This window comes from Dendrobates tinctorius, unplaced genomic scaffold (assembly GCF_039654945.1).
Source record: "Dendrobates tinctorius isolate UK_male_01 unplaced genomic scaffold, ASM3965494v1 ptg000060l, whole genome shotgun sequence".
NCBI classification, from domain to species: Eukaryota; Metazoa; Chordata; class Amphibia; order Anura; family Dendrobatidae; genus Dendrobates; species Dendrobates tinctorius.
This window is the reverse complement of record NW_027361728.1, coordinates 47,229,500-47,242,005: the sequence shown is the minus strand read 5'-3', so window position 1 is coordinate 47,242,005 and position 12,506 is coordinate 47,229,500.

The following is a 12,506-nucleotide window of genomic DNA, read 5'->3' as shown; positions in this document are numbered from 1 at the left end:
TTATTGAATTGGCTGATTCATCCCGTGTTGGTGATGGCTATTGTAGTGATTCTATTATCCATTTGGAATTGCTATATAGCTTACAAAATGTGTTGCAAGAAACCACAAGTGCTCATGGTGTCCTATAAAAATGGCGTTTAAAAGACTGCAATCAAGGACCGATTGTGATACAAATGGGATATGCATGAGTGAGAGACTGGTATAGATAGGCATCCAGTCAATAAGATAGTGATTGCAGTACATTGAAACATCCATTTGGATACTATGGATTGTGATCGGAATCTGAACTTTTTCTGCCATGAGGAGAGCACACACTCAGGAATGTGAAAAAACAACCACCTGCCCAGGCATTGTTGTGGGAGTCGAAAGGGAGGAATGTGAGAACCAAACCAACTGAGATAAAGGAGGAATGTGAAAAAAAAACAAGTTACTGTGCATGACAGCGCGTGATCAAGGTGAAACCTGATTCACTGCGCATGTCAGTGCGTGATCATTCCAATTAATATTATAAAAAGTGCTGACCTCCTCAGCGGGTAGGGACTTTCCAGACGATTCAAGTGGACGCACTTAGTCTGTGATGCTGACCGAGGAGAACCCCTTCCCGCTGATCGAGGTCCCCCGATGCGAAGGGTGATGCTACAATAACTCGGTAATTATTATTGATGCTGAAATCTTTCATGTCATAACTGTCATTTTTCTTAAATCTTGAGACTATTCATGTGCTATGTAAAACAAAATGATTGCTTGCTAAAATAAAAGATTGTCAATAATCTTTGCCTGGCTGGGATGTCAGTGAGCGCTACGTAAGTTAAGGTAAATAACCTAATTTGGGAGAAAATTTAGCAAGACACAGGCCAAGAAAAATATCTGAAAGGCAGAGAAGAAGAATGGTGAGAACAGTCAAGGACAAGCCACAGACCACCTCCAAAGACCTACAGCATCATCTTGCTGCAGATGGTGTCACTGTGCATCTGTCAACAATACAGCGCACTTTGCACAAGGAGAAGCTGTATGGGAGAGTGATGCGAAAGAAGCCGTTTCTGCAATCACGCCACAAACAGTTGCGTTATGCATGGAGGCTAAAAAACACAGCATTCCAAGAAAAACACTTGCTACCCACAGTAAAATTTGGTGGAGGTTCCATCGTGCTTTGGGGCTGTGTGGCCAATGCCAGCCCGGGAATCTTGTTAAAGTTGAGGGTCGCATGGATTCAACTCAGTATCAGCAGATTCTTGACAATAATGTGCAAGAATCAGTGACGAAGTTGAAATTACGCAGGGGATGGATATTTCAGCAAGACAATGATCCAAAACACCACTCCAAATCTACTCAGGCATTCATGCAGAGGAACACTTACAATGTTCTGGAATGGCCATCCCAGTCCCCAGACCTGAATATCATTGAACATCTGCGGGCTGTCCATGCTCGGCGATCATCAAACTTAACTGAACTGGAATTGTTTTGTAAACAGGAATGGTCACAAATACCTTCATCCAGGATCCAGGAACTCATTAATAGCTACAGGAAGTGACTAGAGGCTGTTATTTTTGCAAAAGGAGGATCTATGAAATATTAATGTCACTGTTCTGTTGAGGTGCCCATACTTTTGCACCGGTCAAATTTTGTTTAAATGCAGATCGCACATTTTCTGTTAGTGCAATAAACCTCATTTGAATCCAGAAATATAACTGAGTCCATCAGTTATTAGATATATGAAACTGAAATAGCTGTTGCAAAAATCAAAATTATTACAAAGAAAAAAGGTTAACATTAATAGGGGTGCCCAAACTTTTACATATGACTGTATATACAACATTCATACAACATACATACATACTACATGCTACATACATACTTCATATATACTACATTCATACAACATACATACATACTACATACATACTACATATATACTACATTCATACATACTACATAATACATACATACAGTATGTATGTATGTTGTATGAATGTAGTATATAAGAAGTATGTATGTAGTATGTATGTATGTTGTATGAATGTTGTATATATGTAGTATGTATGTAGTATGTATGTTTTTTTTCATTCAACACATTAGCCGGATGGTTAGACTACTACTGTCCCATCATTGGCTAATGTGTCAATCACTGCCATTGCAGCAGGCATAGCCCGATGGGACTTGTAGTCCCATCGGACAATGCCTGTACACACACACAACCCCCAGCAGGCCCGCACAGACCCCCGGCAGCCCGCACAGACCCCCGGCAGGCCCGCACAGACCCCCAGCAGCCCGCACAGACCCCCGGCAGGCCCGCACAGATCCCCGGCAGCCCGCAAAGATCCCCGGCAGGCCCGTACAGACCCCCGGCAGGCCTGCACAGACCCCCCGGCAGCCCGCACAGACCCCCGGCAGGCCCGCACAGACCCCCGGCAGGCCCATACGGTCCCCCGGCAGGCCCGTACAGACCCCTGGCAGCCCGCACAGACCCCCGGCAGGCCCGTACAGACCCCCGGCAGGCCCGCACAGACCCCCGGCAGGCCTGCACAGACCCCCGGCAGCCCGCACAGACCCCCGGCAGGCCCGCACAGACCCCCGGCAGGCCCATACAGTCCCCCGGCAGGCCCGCACAGACCCCTGGCAGGCCCGCACAGACCGCACATCATGATGACATCATTTCAGCAGCCAATCACAGCCATGCCATTAGTTAACATGGCTAATACAACTGGCTCATTGCATTATGGGAACTTCCGATTCCGGTTTTCGATATTGTAAAAATATTGGAACTCGGTATCGGAACTCCGATACAGCGAATATCGGCCGATACCAGATTTTTGCTCAACACTAAACATAAAGCTTTTTATGTGGACCAGTTGGGGATGGGGGAAACATAACACAGAAAGATTGTAGCCAGCCCAGTCTCATCTCATATGTTCATCCTGGATTGGGCAACAATGAGAAGGTGGACACTGCGGAGGAAAAACAGGAGAAACAGGAGCTGGTGGCTAGCGCAATAGAGGCTAGCAGCCACACAACCTTCATCCAATCTCTCCTACATGGATGGGCTGAGTATGGGAATGAGGAGGAAGAGAGGGAGGAGTATATGGAGATATGTCATCATGATGGAGACAGGAAAGTGTTGGCTTGACACGTATAACTTTATGTACTGCTGCCTTTCCTGTCACCCTCGGATTACATTCATCTTGGGGAAAAAGAGTACTGGATGTTCACCCTGCTAGACTCACGCTACAAGTAAAACTTTGCACCTCTTCTTCCTGAGGTGGAGAGGAATTTTAAAATGGTGCTATACGAGAAAGCCACTGTGGAAAATATGTTGAAAAAGTTCCCATCAGACAATGCTAGAGGCAGGGGTAAAGCTTCCTTGCCCAACCAAGGAGGAGAGGCCAGGAAGTCACATAGCAGAGGCAGGGGCACACTGTCAAAAGCATAGGCAAATTGCATGACAACAGTCCAGCGCCCAGGGCCTGATGATGCATATTTTTGACAAGGAGGGAAAAGATTTTAAACATGGTCAAGCAATATCTGACAGACCAAACTAGTGAGTGTACTCCCTAATTCCTCTGTGACTTTCAACTACTGAGTCTTAAAGATGAACACCTGGCATAAGCAGCTACTCTAATGTACACTCTAGGAAGTGTTGTGCTGCCCTGCTCCTAGCATCTTGTCTGAGCAGGTTTTAAGTGCCACCAGGGGAGGTCATAACAGACAGGCGCTTTTACCTAACAGAAGCAGACAAGTTCCCTCATAAAAATTAGCAAAGCCTGGATTAGCCTACACTTTTCCACCAGATGACAGCAGCATATAAACTGCTTGTAATATTCAATATTTTAATGAGGCCCAGGATTAGATAACTCACCACATAGAGCTTTCTGTCACATTTTTGTGGTGTATAGCAATATAAAAAAAGTGTTTGAAAATTTAGCTTGTTTATTCATATTTCTTACCCATACCCTATTCCCGGTTCCGGGGTACATTTTTGTGATGTATAACACTCAAAAAAAAAGATTAAAAATTTTGCTGGGTTACATTTTTCAGCCATACAGTTACATGTTCTTGGGTATATTTTGTTGGTAAATAACCCTCAAAAAATTTCAAAATGGATTGGTTTTACATCTTTTTGGGTAAATTTAACTGCTATATAAGAGTCAAAAATTTGCTCAAAATGTTATTGGCATGATATTGCTCATCCAGAGATTATTCCATGGTCTGGAGTACATTTTGTTAGTATATAAACCTTCCAAAACTTGTTTAGAAAATGTATCGGTATTTTATTACTTATCAACAGACTTACATATTCTTTGGTAGATTTGAAATGGATTTGTATTATATTGCTCATCCCTAGGGTATTAAATATTCATGGGTACATTTTTTTGGCATATAACCCTCAAATAACTCATATAACCCTTTTTTGGCATATAACCCTCAAAAAAAGTGTTGCAAAATTTAGGCTCTGTGCACATGTTACAGATTTGGTGCGTTTGTCGCATTTTTTCTGTGCGGATTTCTGACAAAACCTGAAGCAAAACCTGATGCCAGCAAAGTGAATTAGAAACATGAAGTATCATGCACATGTTGAGTATTTTTGACATGCAGATTTGGTGCAGAATATAATTTGCAGCATGTCAATTCTCTGTACATTTTTTGCTCTTCGTTTTTGAACATTCATGTCAATCAAATCAATCAATCAATCAATCAAAAATGCAGGCAAAAGCGGGCGTTTTTGCAACTGCGATTTTCCTGCCAAGAGATGCAGTAATGGTGCAAAAAGTTTACTCAACGTGTGTACATACCCTTAGGCTGGTTTCACACTTGCATTTTTTTGCACTGCTTTTTAGCGCAAAAAACTCATGCGTTTTTTCCCTATACTCTAACATGGGTGCGCATATGTGCGCATACATATGCACACGTGCGTGTTTGTATGTGCATGCGTTTTTTGCAGTGTGCGCTCGGGCGCACAAAATGCATCCTGTTGCATTTTTTGTGCGTCCGACTTGCCCCCAAAAAACGCATGCGCACGCAATGCGTTTTTTTACAGCAAAACACCCATTAAAGTCTATGGGATTGAGATGGGAGAAAGTCACACAAAGTCAACTATCACTGCAGCCCTCCACCAGTTGTGGCAGAGTGGCCCAACGGAAGCCTCTCCTCAGTGCCAGACATATGAAAGCTCGCATAGAGTTTGCTAAAAAACACATGAAGGACTCTCAGACTATGAGAAATAAGATTCTCTGGCCTGATGAGATGAAGATAGAACTTTTTGGTGATAGTTTTAAGCGGTATACGTGGAGAAAACCAGGCACTGCCCAATACAATCTCAACAGTGTAACATGGTGGTGGCAGCATCATGCTCTGGGGGTGTTTTTCATCTGCAGATACAGAACGACTGGTTGCAATTGGAGGAAACATGAATGTGATATTTCAGTTTTTCTTTTTCAATAAATTTGCAAAAATTTCTACATTTCTGGTTTTTTCAGTCAAGATGGGGTGCAGAGTATACATTAACGAGAAAATAATGAACTTTTTTGAATTTACCAAATGGCTACAATGAAACAAAGAGTAAAAATTTTAAGGGGGTCTGAATACTTTCTGTAACCACAGTAGCTAAGAATCCTCAGCCCTTCTTCTAAATATGTGCTGCTCTTCATGATCACCCCTCCTCTTGCCTTGTCGGCCACCATAAAAATAACCAAGGAATTTCTTTTCAGCTTGGTCATAGCCTCCTGGTCCCCCTTACTGACATTGTCCTTTCCCAGTTTGGCAGTTATGGATCTCAATTCTTTAAGTAATAAATGATAAAATGTATCTTTGTGACTGCCTCTATAATGAATCGGGTAAAAATGGGACTTTGGTCAACAACTACATGTTGATAGGGAGATTCAAAGCCAGACACTGTAAGTGAGGAGGAAGATTAACTAAATAGCTTTTTCTGCTATTCTTTTGTAAAAAGTGCCTGTGAGGAGTCAATTTCCTGACAAAGGAATGACTATCCAAAAATTGATCACAGGGATTTGACCTGACAATTGGACAAAACGACAATCCCTTATTGAGTAACTTAAATTCATCCACACTCAAAGTGTTTTTTGATAAGTTGAAAATCCTCTTTCTATTATATTTTAAGGGTAATGACCTTATGTATTTTAGCATATATATGTAAAAAAAAGAACAGTTTAATCTGTTTGGTAATATATGTAATATTTATGTTACGTAGTAAATGTGCACCATCAGTGATAATTAATCAGCTCACCTGTTTGTTGACGCCATTTTGAATGGTATATAACTGCCATGATGCATGTTTTATAACTATATACCTGAAGGAGCTGGATAAGCTCTGAAATGGATAGCCTTAATAAAAATCTCTTATATAATCCATCTTTGTCGCACTCACATCATCACTCACAATCGGTGGCAGAGATACTGAAAGCTCCTGCATTTCCTTCTTTTTTGTTTCCTGATTTAATTGGAGGTCACCCCAGTTGATGCTTAATAACATAATTTTCCAAAAAATAAAAAATAAAGATTGTAAAAGCAGAGACTATTTTCTTAAAAAAACCTGTTAGGTATTTTTTATCAAGGTTTAGCACTTGCCATCATTTTGCAAAATGCAGTACAATCTAGGTAGTTTGATATCGATTGTGGTGAAATGGAACATATAGGAGATGATTTTACATACAAACATATAACTGTATTCATATTTCTTGGGCACGCAAATAACTAAAAACCCCCGTCACACACAGCGATCTAGCTAGCGAGATCGCTGCTGAGTCACAAGTTTTGTGATGTAACAGCAATCTTACTAGCGAGATTGCTGTGTGCGACACTTACCAGCGACCGGCCCCCCCGCCGGGTATCACTGATTGTCCTGGAATGGCCAGGACATTTTTTGATCGCTGGTCTCCTGCTGGCCAGCACGCATCGCTGCGTGTGGCAGGCAGAAGACTAGTGATCAGCGAGCTGGCACTGGTAACTAAGGTAAACATCGGGTTTCTAAGTGCCGCACGCCGCTTAGAAACCTGATGTGTACCTTGGTTACCAGCTCCCTGCACCAGCGTGCTGGTAACTAAGGTACACAGTAGGTAACTAAGCGACGTGCGTCGCTTGTTACTCGCGTGTCGCTGTCGTGATCGCTGCTGAGATCTGCCTGTTTGGCAGCTCACCAGCGATCATATAGCGACACACCAGTATCCTGACAAGTTCATATCGTTGTCGGGATCGCTGGTGCGTCACTATATGTGACAGGGCCCTAACTGATGACACAACAAAGAAAGAGGAGAAAAAGAATGGAAAACAGACCTGAAAGGATGATGTTGATATTGACCAGAAACTACTTGTCTAAGCAGCTTAACAAAAAGATGATCAAAAGGAGGAGGATAGCTTGAACCTTCTTCACATTTATGGTTAGTTTGCAATTCTCATGATAGCAGTTATTACTGCAACATGTGCTTGGTATTTTAGTTGATGAAGCCAACAGCTGTCAGTTTTGGAAAGATTAATGGTTATCATCACTGTATACATTAAATAATATCCACAAAAGATACAGTAATTGAATACTAGATGAAGGTTACGTGGTTACAAGGGATAGAAATTGAGAGAACCACTCAACTCCTCTTTCCTGACAATGATATATGGCATGAACCCATTTTAGAGATAGATGAGATTTTAGCTATCATATTTTTCAAATTCTTTAGATATGTCATCAATGGAAAAGAAAAGAATAATTCAAAAATGTATAGAGAGGATATACTAGCCGTGACATTGATTAGGGTTTTACGAGTGTCATTAAAAGAGAGGAAAAATGTCATTGAAGATTGTCTGACTTGGATAACATTAGCATAAGGATAAATGTGTTGGAGTGTGGTAAAATAAAAAAAGAGATTCCTCAGTGGTTGATAATTAAGGCAAATAAATCTGAGGTAAATTGAATATTTCTCAAATTTTAGAAAAATTTTAATTATCCAGAATTTGATGTTTTTGCATTTTGCTTTCTGCAAATTCAATAGAATGGCTACAAGGCTGTCACAAGGGGGTCAGGTCCCCCTTAGAGATATGAAGTTAGAAGAAGATCACTGCAGTGTAATGAATCGCAGGTCCTGTTTAGAGGCAGTGTGATTCGTGTCCTATTTTAAATGCTTTTCTTTTGTCAGTGCTGAAATGATTAAGGACTCTTTCTATGCCAGCTGTGAACATACACGTTGCTCCCAGCTGCAACTGATGACATCATCTGTATCTCTTTCTTTCTTGCTGTTAAAAAAATCTTCCGGGAAAGTGTTGAGCTGTGTAGTTGGAGTTGTGAGTAATAGTTGAAGTGTTCTGTGTGCAGTAGGTTTGTTAGAGTTTCTCTCATTTTTCTTATTCCTATGTGGTTTGTTTATTCCTCCCTTTTCTCCTCCATCCTTTTTATTTTTGTTGAGTGTAAAACACAGCTAATAACCCATCGCTCACCTCTGCTTTTCACCATCACAAATATAGTCCTTGATGGTGCTTATCGCTGCCACTGTGCGCTAAGATCATGGGCATCATTATGAAAGGCAAAGACTCCCAGCCAAGACTGGACCTGTTAAATTTGAGGTCTAAACATTATCTATAGTCCCATCCTCGAATATGCATCAAACATGAAACTTTTTGCATTTAAAAATAATTTCAAAGCCAAGAGAGATAAATGAGTCTGGGCAATAAACCTCAAGTTAAGTTTTGACATACATGGATTTATGTAATTCAGCATAAAGCTAAGGAATTTGCTCTTTGTGCCATGTGGGGGCATCAAATTTATGGACCAGACCTTACTGCGGCATCATAACCGTGCAACTCACGGGAGTGCAGTGCAGTTTAAAATTACCAAAGATTCCACATCAGGTATCAAAAGATAAAGCGAGGTCCAGACCAGTGTTAAATAGCAGAATGGCTGGAGAAGCAAGCATTGAGGTGAGTATAATGATTATTTAACTATTGTAACCTTTGGATGGCACATTATGGTTCAATAGTGCCCAGCAGTCAACATTTTGCTCAACTCTACAATTTTTGGACTGTAGTGTGCCTTTACATTACATTCTGTAAGAAAAAGTTCTTACTGAGAGCTGGAAGAGCCGGACAAAATTGCAGACAATCTTCTTGCTAAAGCTGAGGTCGAAGTTTATTCAGGAGATACATGGCAGAACAGAGACAGAAAAACAGAGGAGTTGGAATATGTGGGCAAAAACAGGAATTCAGATGGGCAGAGATTCGCTAGGAAGACTGGCGGTGATAAGGCTTCATGCTAGATCATGGTGTGGCACGACGGCATGATGGCGGTGGAATGGCAACAAGCAACAGTAACAGGGGCTTCTTATACATAATGAGAACAAAGAAAGCTGCATTTTGCCACAGAGGGCGTCCACATGATAATTCTAAGGTGTTTACATGGTAATTCTAGAGAAACATGGTTTAGAACAGAGAATATAATGACATAATACGAAGACATTAATTAATGTTTCTCCAAGCAACACTAAAACCCATAAGTCATTGGTACCTATGGCTACTGTCCTTAATCTTATCATTGCCTCCAGACTATATCCATAAATTCGTACATTTTAATGAGTTTGCTCTTTCCACCAACACTCACATATACACACATTGACTATATATTTGTTAACCTTTTTCCCTATTGATCCAATTTTCCTTTATGCAAGCCTGCCAGGGTGATAGCAGACATGATATCATTTTAATTCTTCCATTTCAAAGTACATCTTATGAGTTCTTTTGTAAAAGTTGAATCTTCTCTAACTTTTGACAAGATGGCTGCCTGACTCATCATGGCCGCTCAGTATATTATGGCTGACCATTCTCTTACACATACTATACTGTTAAATGCTGCTATTTTGAAAATGTTATTATTGCAACAGTACATAATTGTAACATAAAATTAGCTATTATTTTATTGTCATTTATAGCAGACAATCCACAATGCAGAATACAACTTGTAATTATTTATATAAACTTCTCCCCTTGACCCCTTCGTGACCGGGCCAATTTTTTAAATTCTGACCAATGTCTCTTTATGTGGTCAGAACTCTGGAATGCATCAATAAATCCCAGTGATTTTGAGACTTTTTTCGTGGCACATTATCATTTATGATAGTGGTAAATTTAGATTGATATATTTTGTGTTTATTTATAAAAAATATCAGACACTTGACAAAAATGTAAAAAAAATTGCAATTTTCAAACTTTGCATGATTATCCCTTTAATCCAGATAGTCATACCACAGAAAAACATTAATAAATAACATTTCCCTCATGCCTGCTTTACATCAGCACCATTTTTAAAATGCTAATTCATTTTTTCAAGGAAATTTACAAAATTTATTTTTTTGAGGGACCTATCCAAGTTTGAAGTGACTTTAGGGGTGCTATATATTGGAAAACCACAAACATGATACCATTTTAAAAACTGCACCCCCTGACATATTGAAAACTGATGTCAGGTAGTTTATTAACCCTTCAGGTGATTTTCAGGAATTAATGCAAAGTGGTATAGCCGGAATGAAAAAGTGTTTGTTTACATCTAAATGTCACTAACTGCTGAACTGACCGCTATAGCCAGCAGACTCTAAGGCTGCTATTTGGCCATGAACTGCTATGGCAAACATCAGGACTACACAATCATGATTTTGGTGTGTCAATTAGTTAAAAGTGCAAGCCCCCGCAATCTATTAACCATTTATTTCATGTAGTCACTTTTGACAGTAGCAACTTAGGGGTTAAACAGATATGGATGGTGACAACACCGATCATTTGTGTTACAGCAAGTTGTCAGATATAGTGTACAGCCGACAGCTGCTGGATTGTCACCTGTATGGGGATGATATTGCCTTATATCTCAGGTCAGTGAAAAGACGTATTGGCTGTCATTAAGGGGTTAATGAGTCTCACAATTTTCTCTATCTCAGCCATACATACAGTATACTCAATAGGGTTAATAAGCAACTTACTACCCTCTATTAGGCACTTGTAATGTAGCAGGAAAGTAAAATAAGCTTTGGAAGAATTTCAGTAAAAAGAATCCCAATGCTGTAAGTTAACAGCTCTGACCAATAAGTCTTGATGCAACCAACATTAAAATGAGATATATGTATAATCATATCTATAAACTTTTACCTGTACAAATCTGACAGCAATAACAAATTATAAATTGCTGTAATATATCAATTTCTATCCTTGTGTTAGTAACCCCTGAGGGCATCCATTTATAAAATAGAAATACAAGCAATACACAGCACTGGGTACAATGGAAGCACAGCTAATTAATTTACTCTACTACCTGTGTCAAATATAAAATATAACAAGAATTTTTTCAAGATTCCTTTTTATTAATATGTAGCTATATTAAATATATTGGATGTCATCAACATTCCTGAGTTTATTTATGAAATTTATTTTTTTTTCTCGACTAAAACATTTCCTACTGGCAAAGAGTGGCATGTAAAAAATTTGGTCACCACTGGTCAAAATTACTATTATTATGAACAGATAAGCAAATTGAAGATGAGATGATCTCTCAAAGGGCTAAAGTCTAAAGTTAAAGGTGACACATTTCTTTAGCATTTTAGGCGAACAAAATTATATTGTCTTTCTTTACATTTTAAATATTACAAAAAAAGAAAATGGGAAGGTGCTTCTCACAAAATTAGAAAATCTTCAATACAAAAAGTGAAACTCATATATTATAGTCATTACAAACAGAGTGATCTATTTCAAGTATTTATTTCTGTTAATGTTAATGATTATAGCTTACAGCCAATGAAAACCCAAAAGTAATTATCTCAGTAAATTAGAATAATAAACAAAAAACACCTGCAATGGCTTCCTAAGCATTTAAAAAGGTCCCTTAGTCTGTTTCAGTAGGCTCCACAATCATGGGGAAGACTGCTGACTTGACCAATGTCCAGAAGGGAATCATTGAAAGAAAAAGAACTTGACTGTTGCTCAGTGGTCTAAGGTGTTTTCAGATTAAAGTAAATTTTGCATTTTATTTGGAAATTAAGGTCCCAGAGTCTGGAGCAAGAGTGGAGAGGCACACAATCCAAGCTGCTTGAGGTCTAGTGTGAGGTTTCTACAATCACTGATTCTTTGGTAATAATAATCTTTATTTTTATAGTAATCTTTATTTTTATATAGCGCTAACATTCTGCAGCGCTTTACAGCTTGCACACATTATTATTGGTGATACATGTCATCTGCTGTTGTAGGTCCACTGTACTTTATCAAGACCAAAGTCAACATAGCCATCTATCAGGAAATTTTAGAGCACTTCATGCTTCACTCTGCTGACGAGCTTTTTGGAGATGGAAATTTCATTCTCCAGCAGGACTTCGCACCTGTTCACACTACCATAAGTACCAAGACCTGGTTTAAAAATAGCAGTATCACTGTGCTTGATTCTCTTTGGTGTATTGTCAAGATTTAAATGAGAGACACCAGACCCTACAATGCAGATGATCTGAAGGATGTTATCAAAGCAACCCGGGCTTCATGAC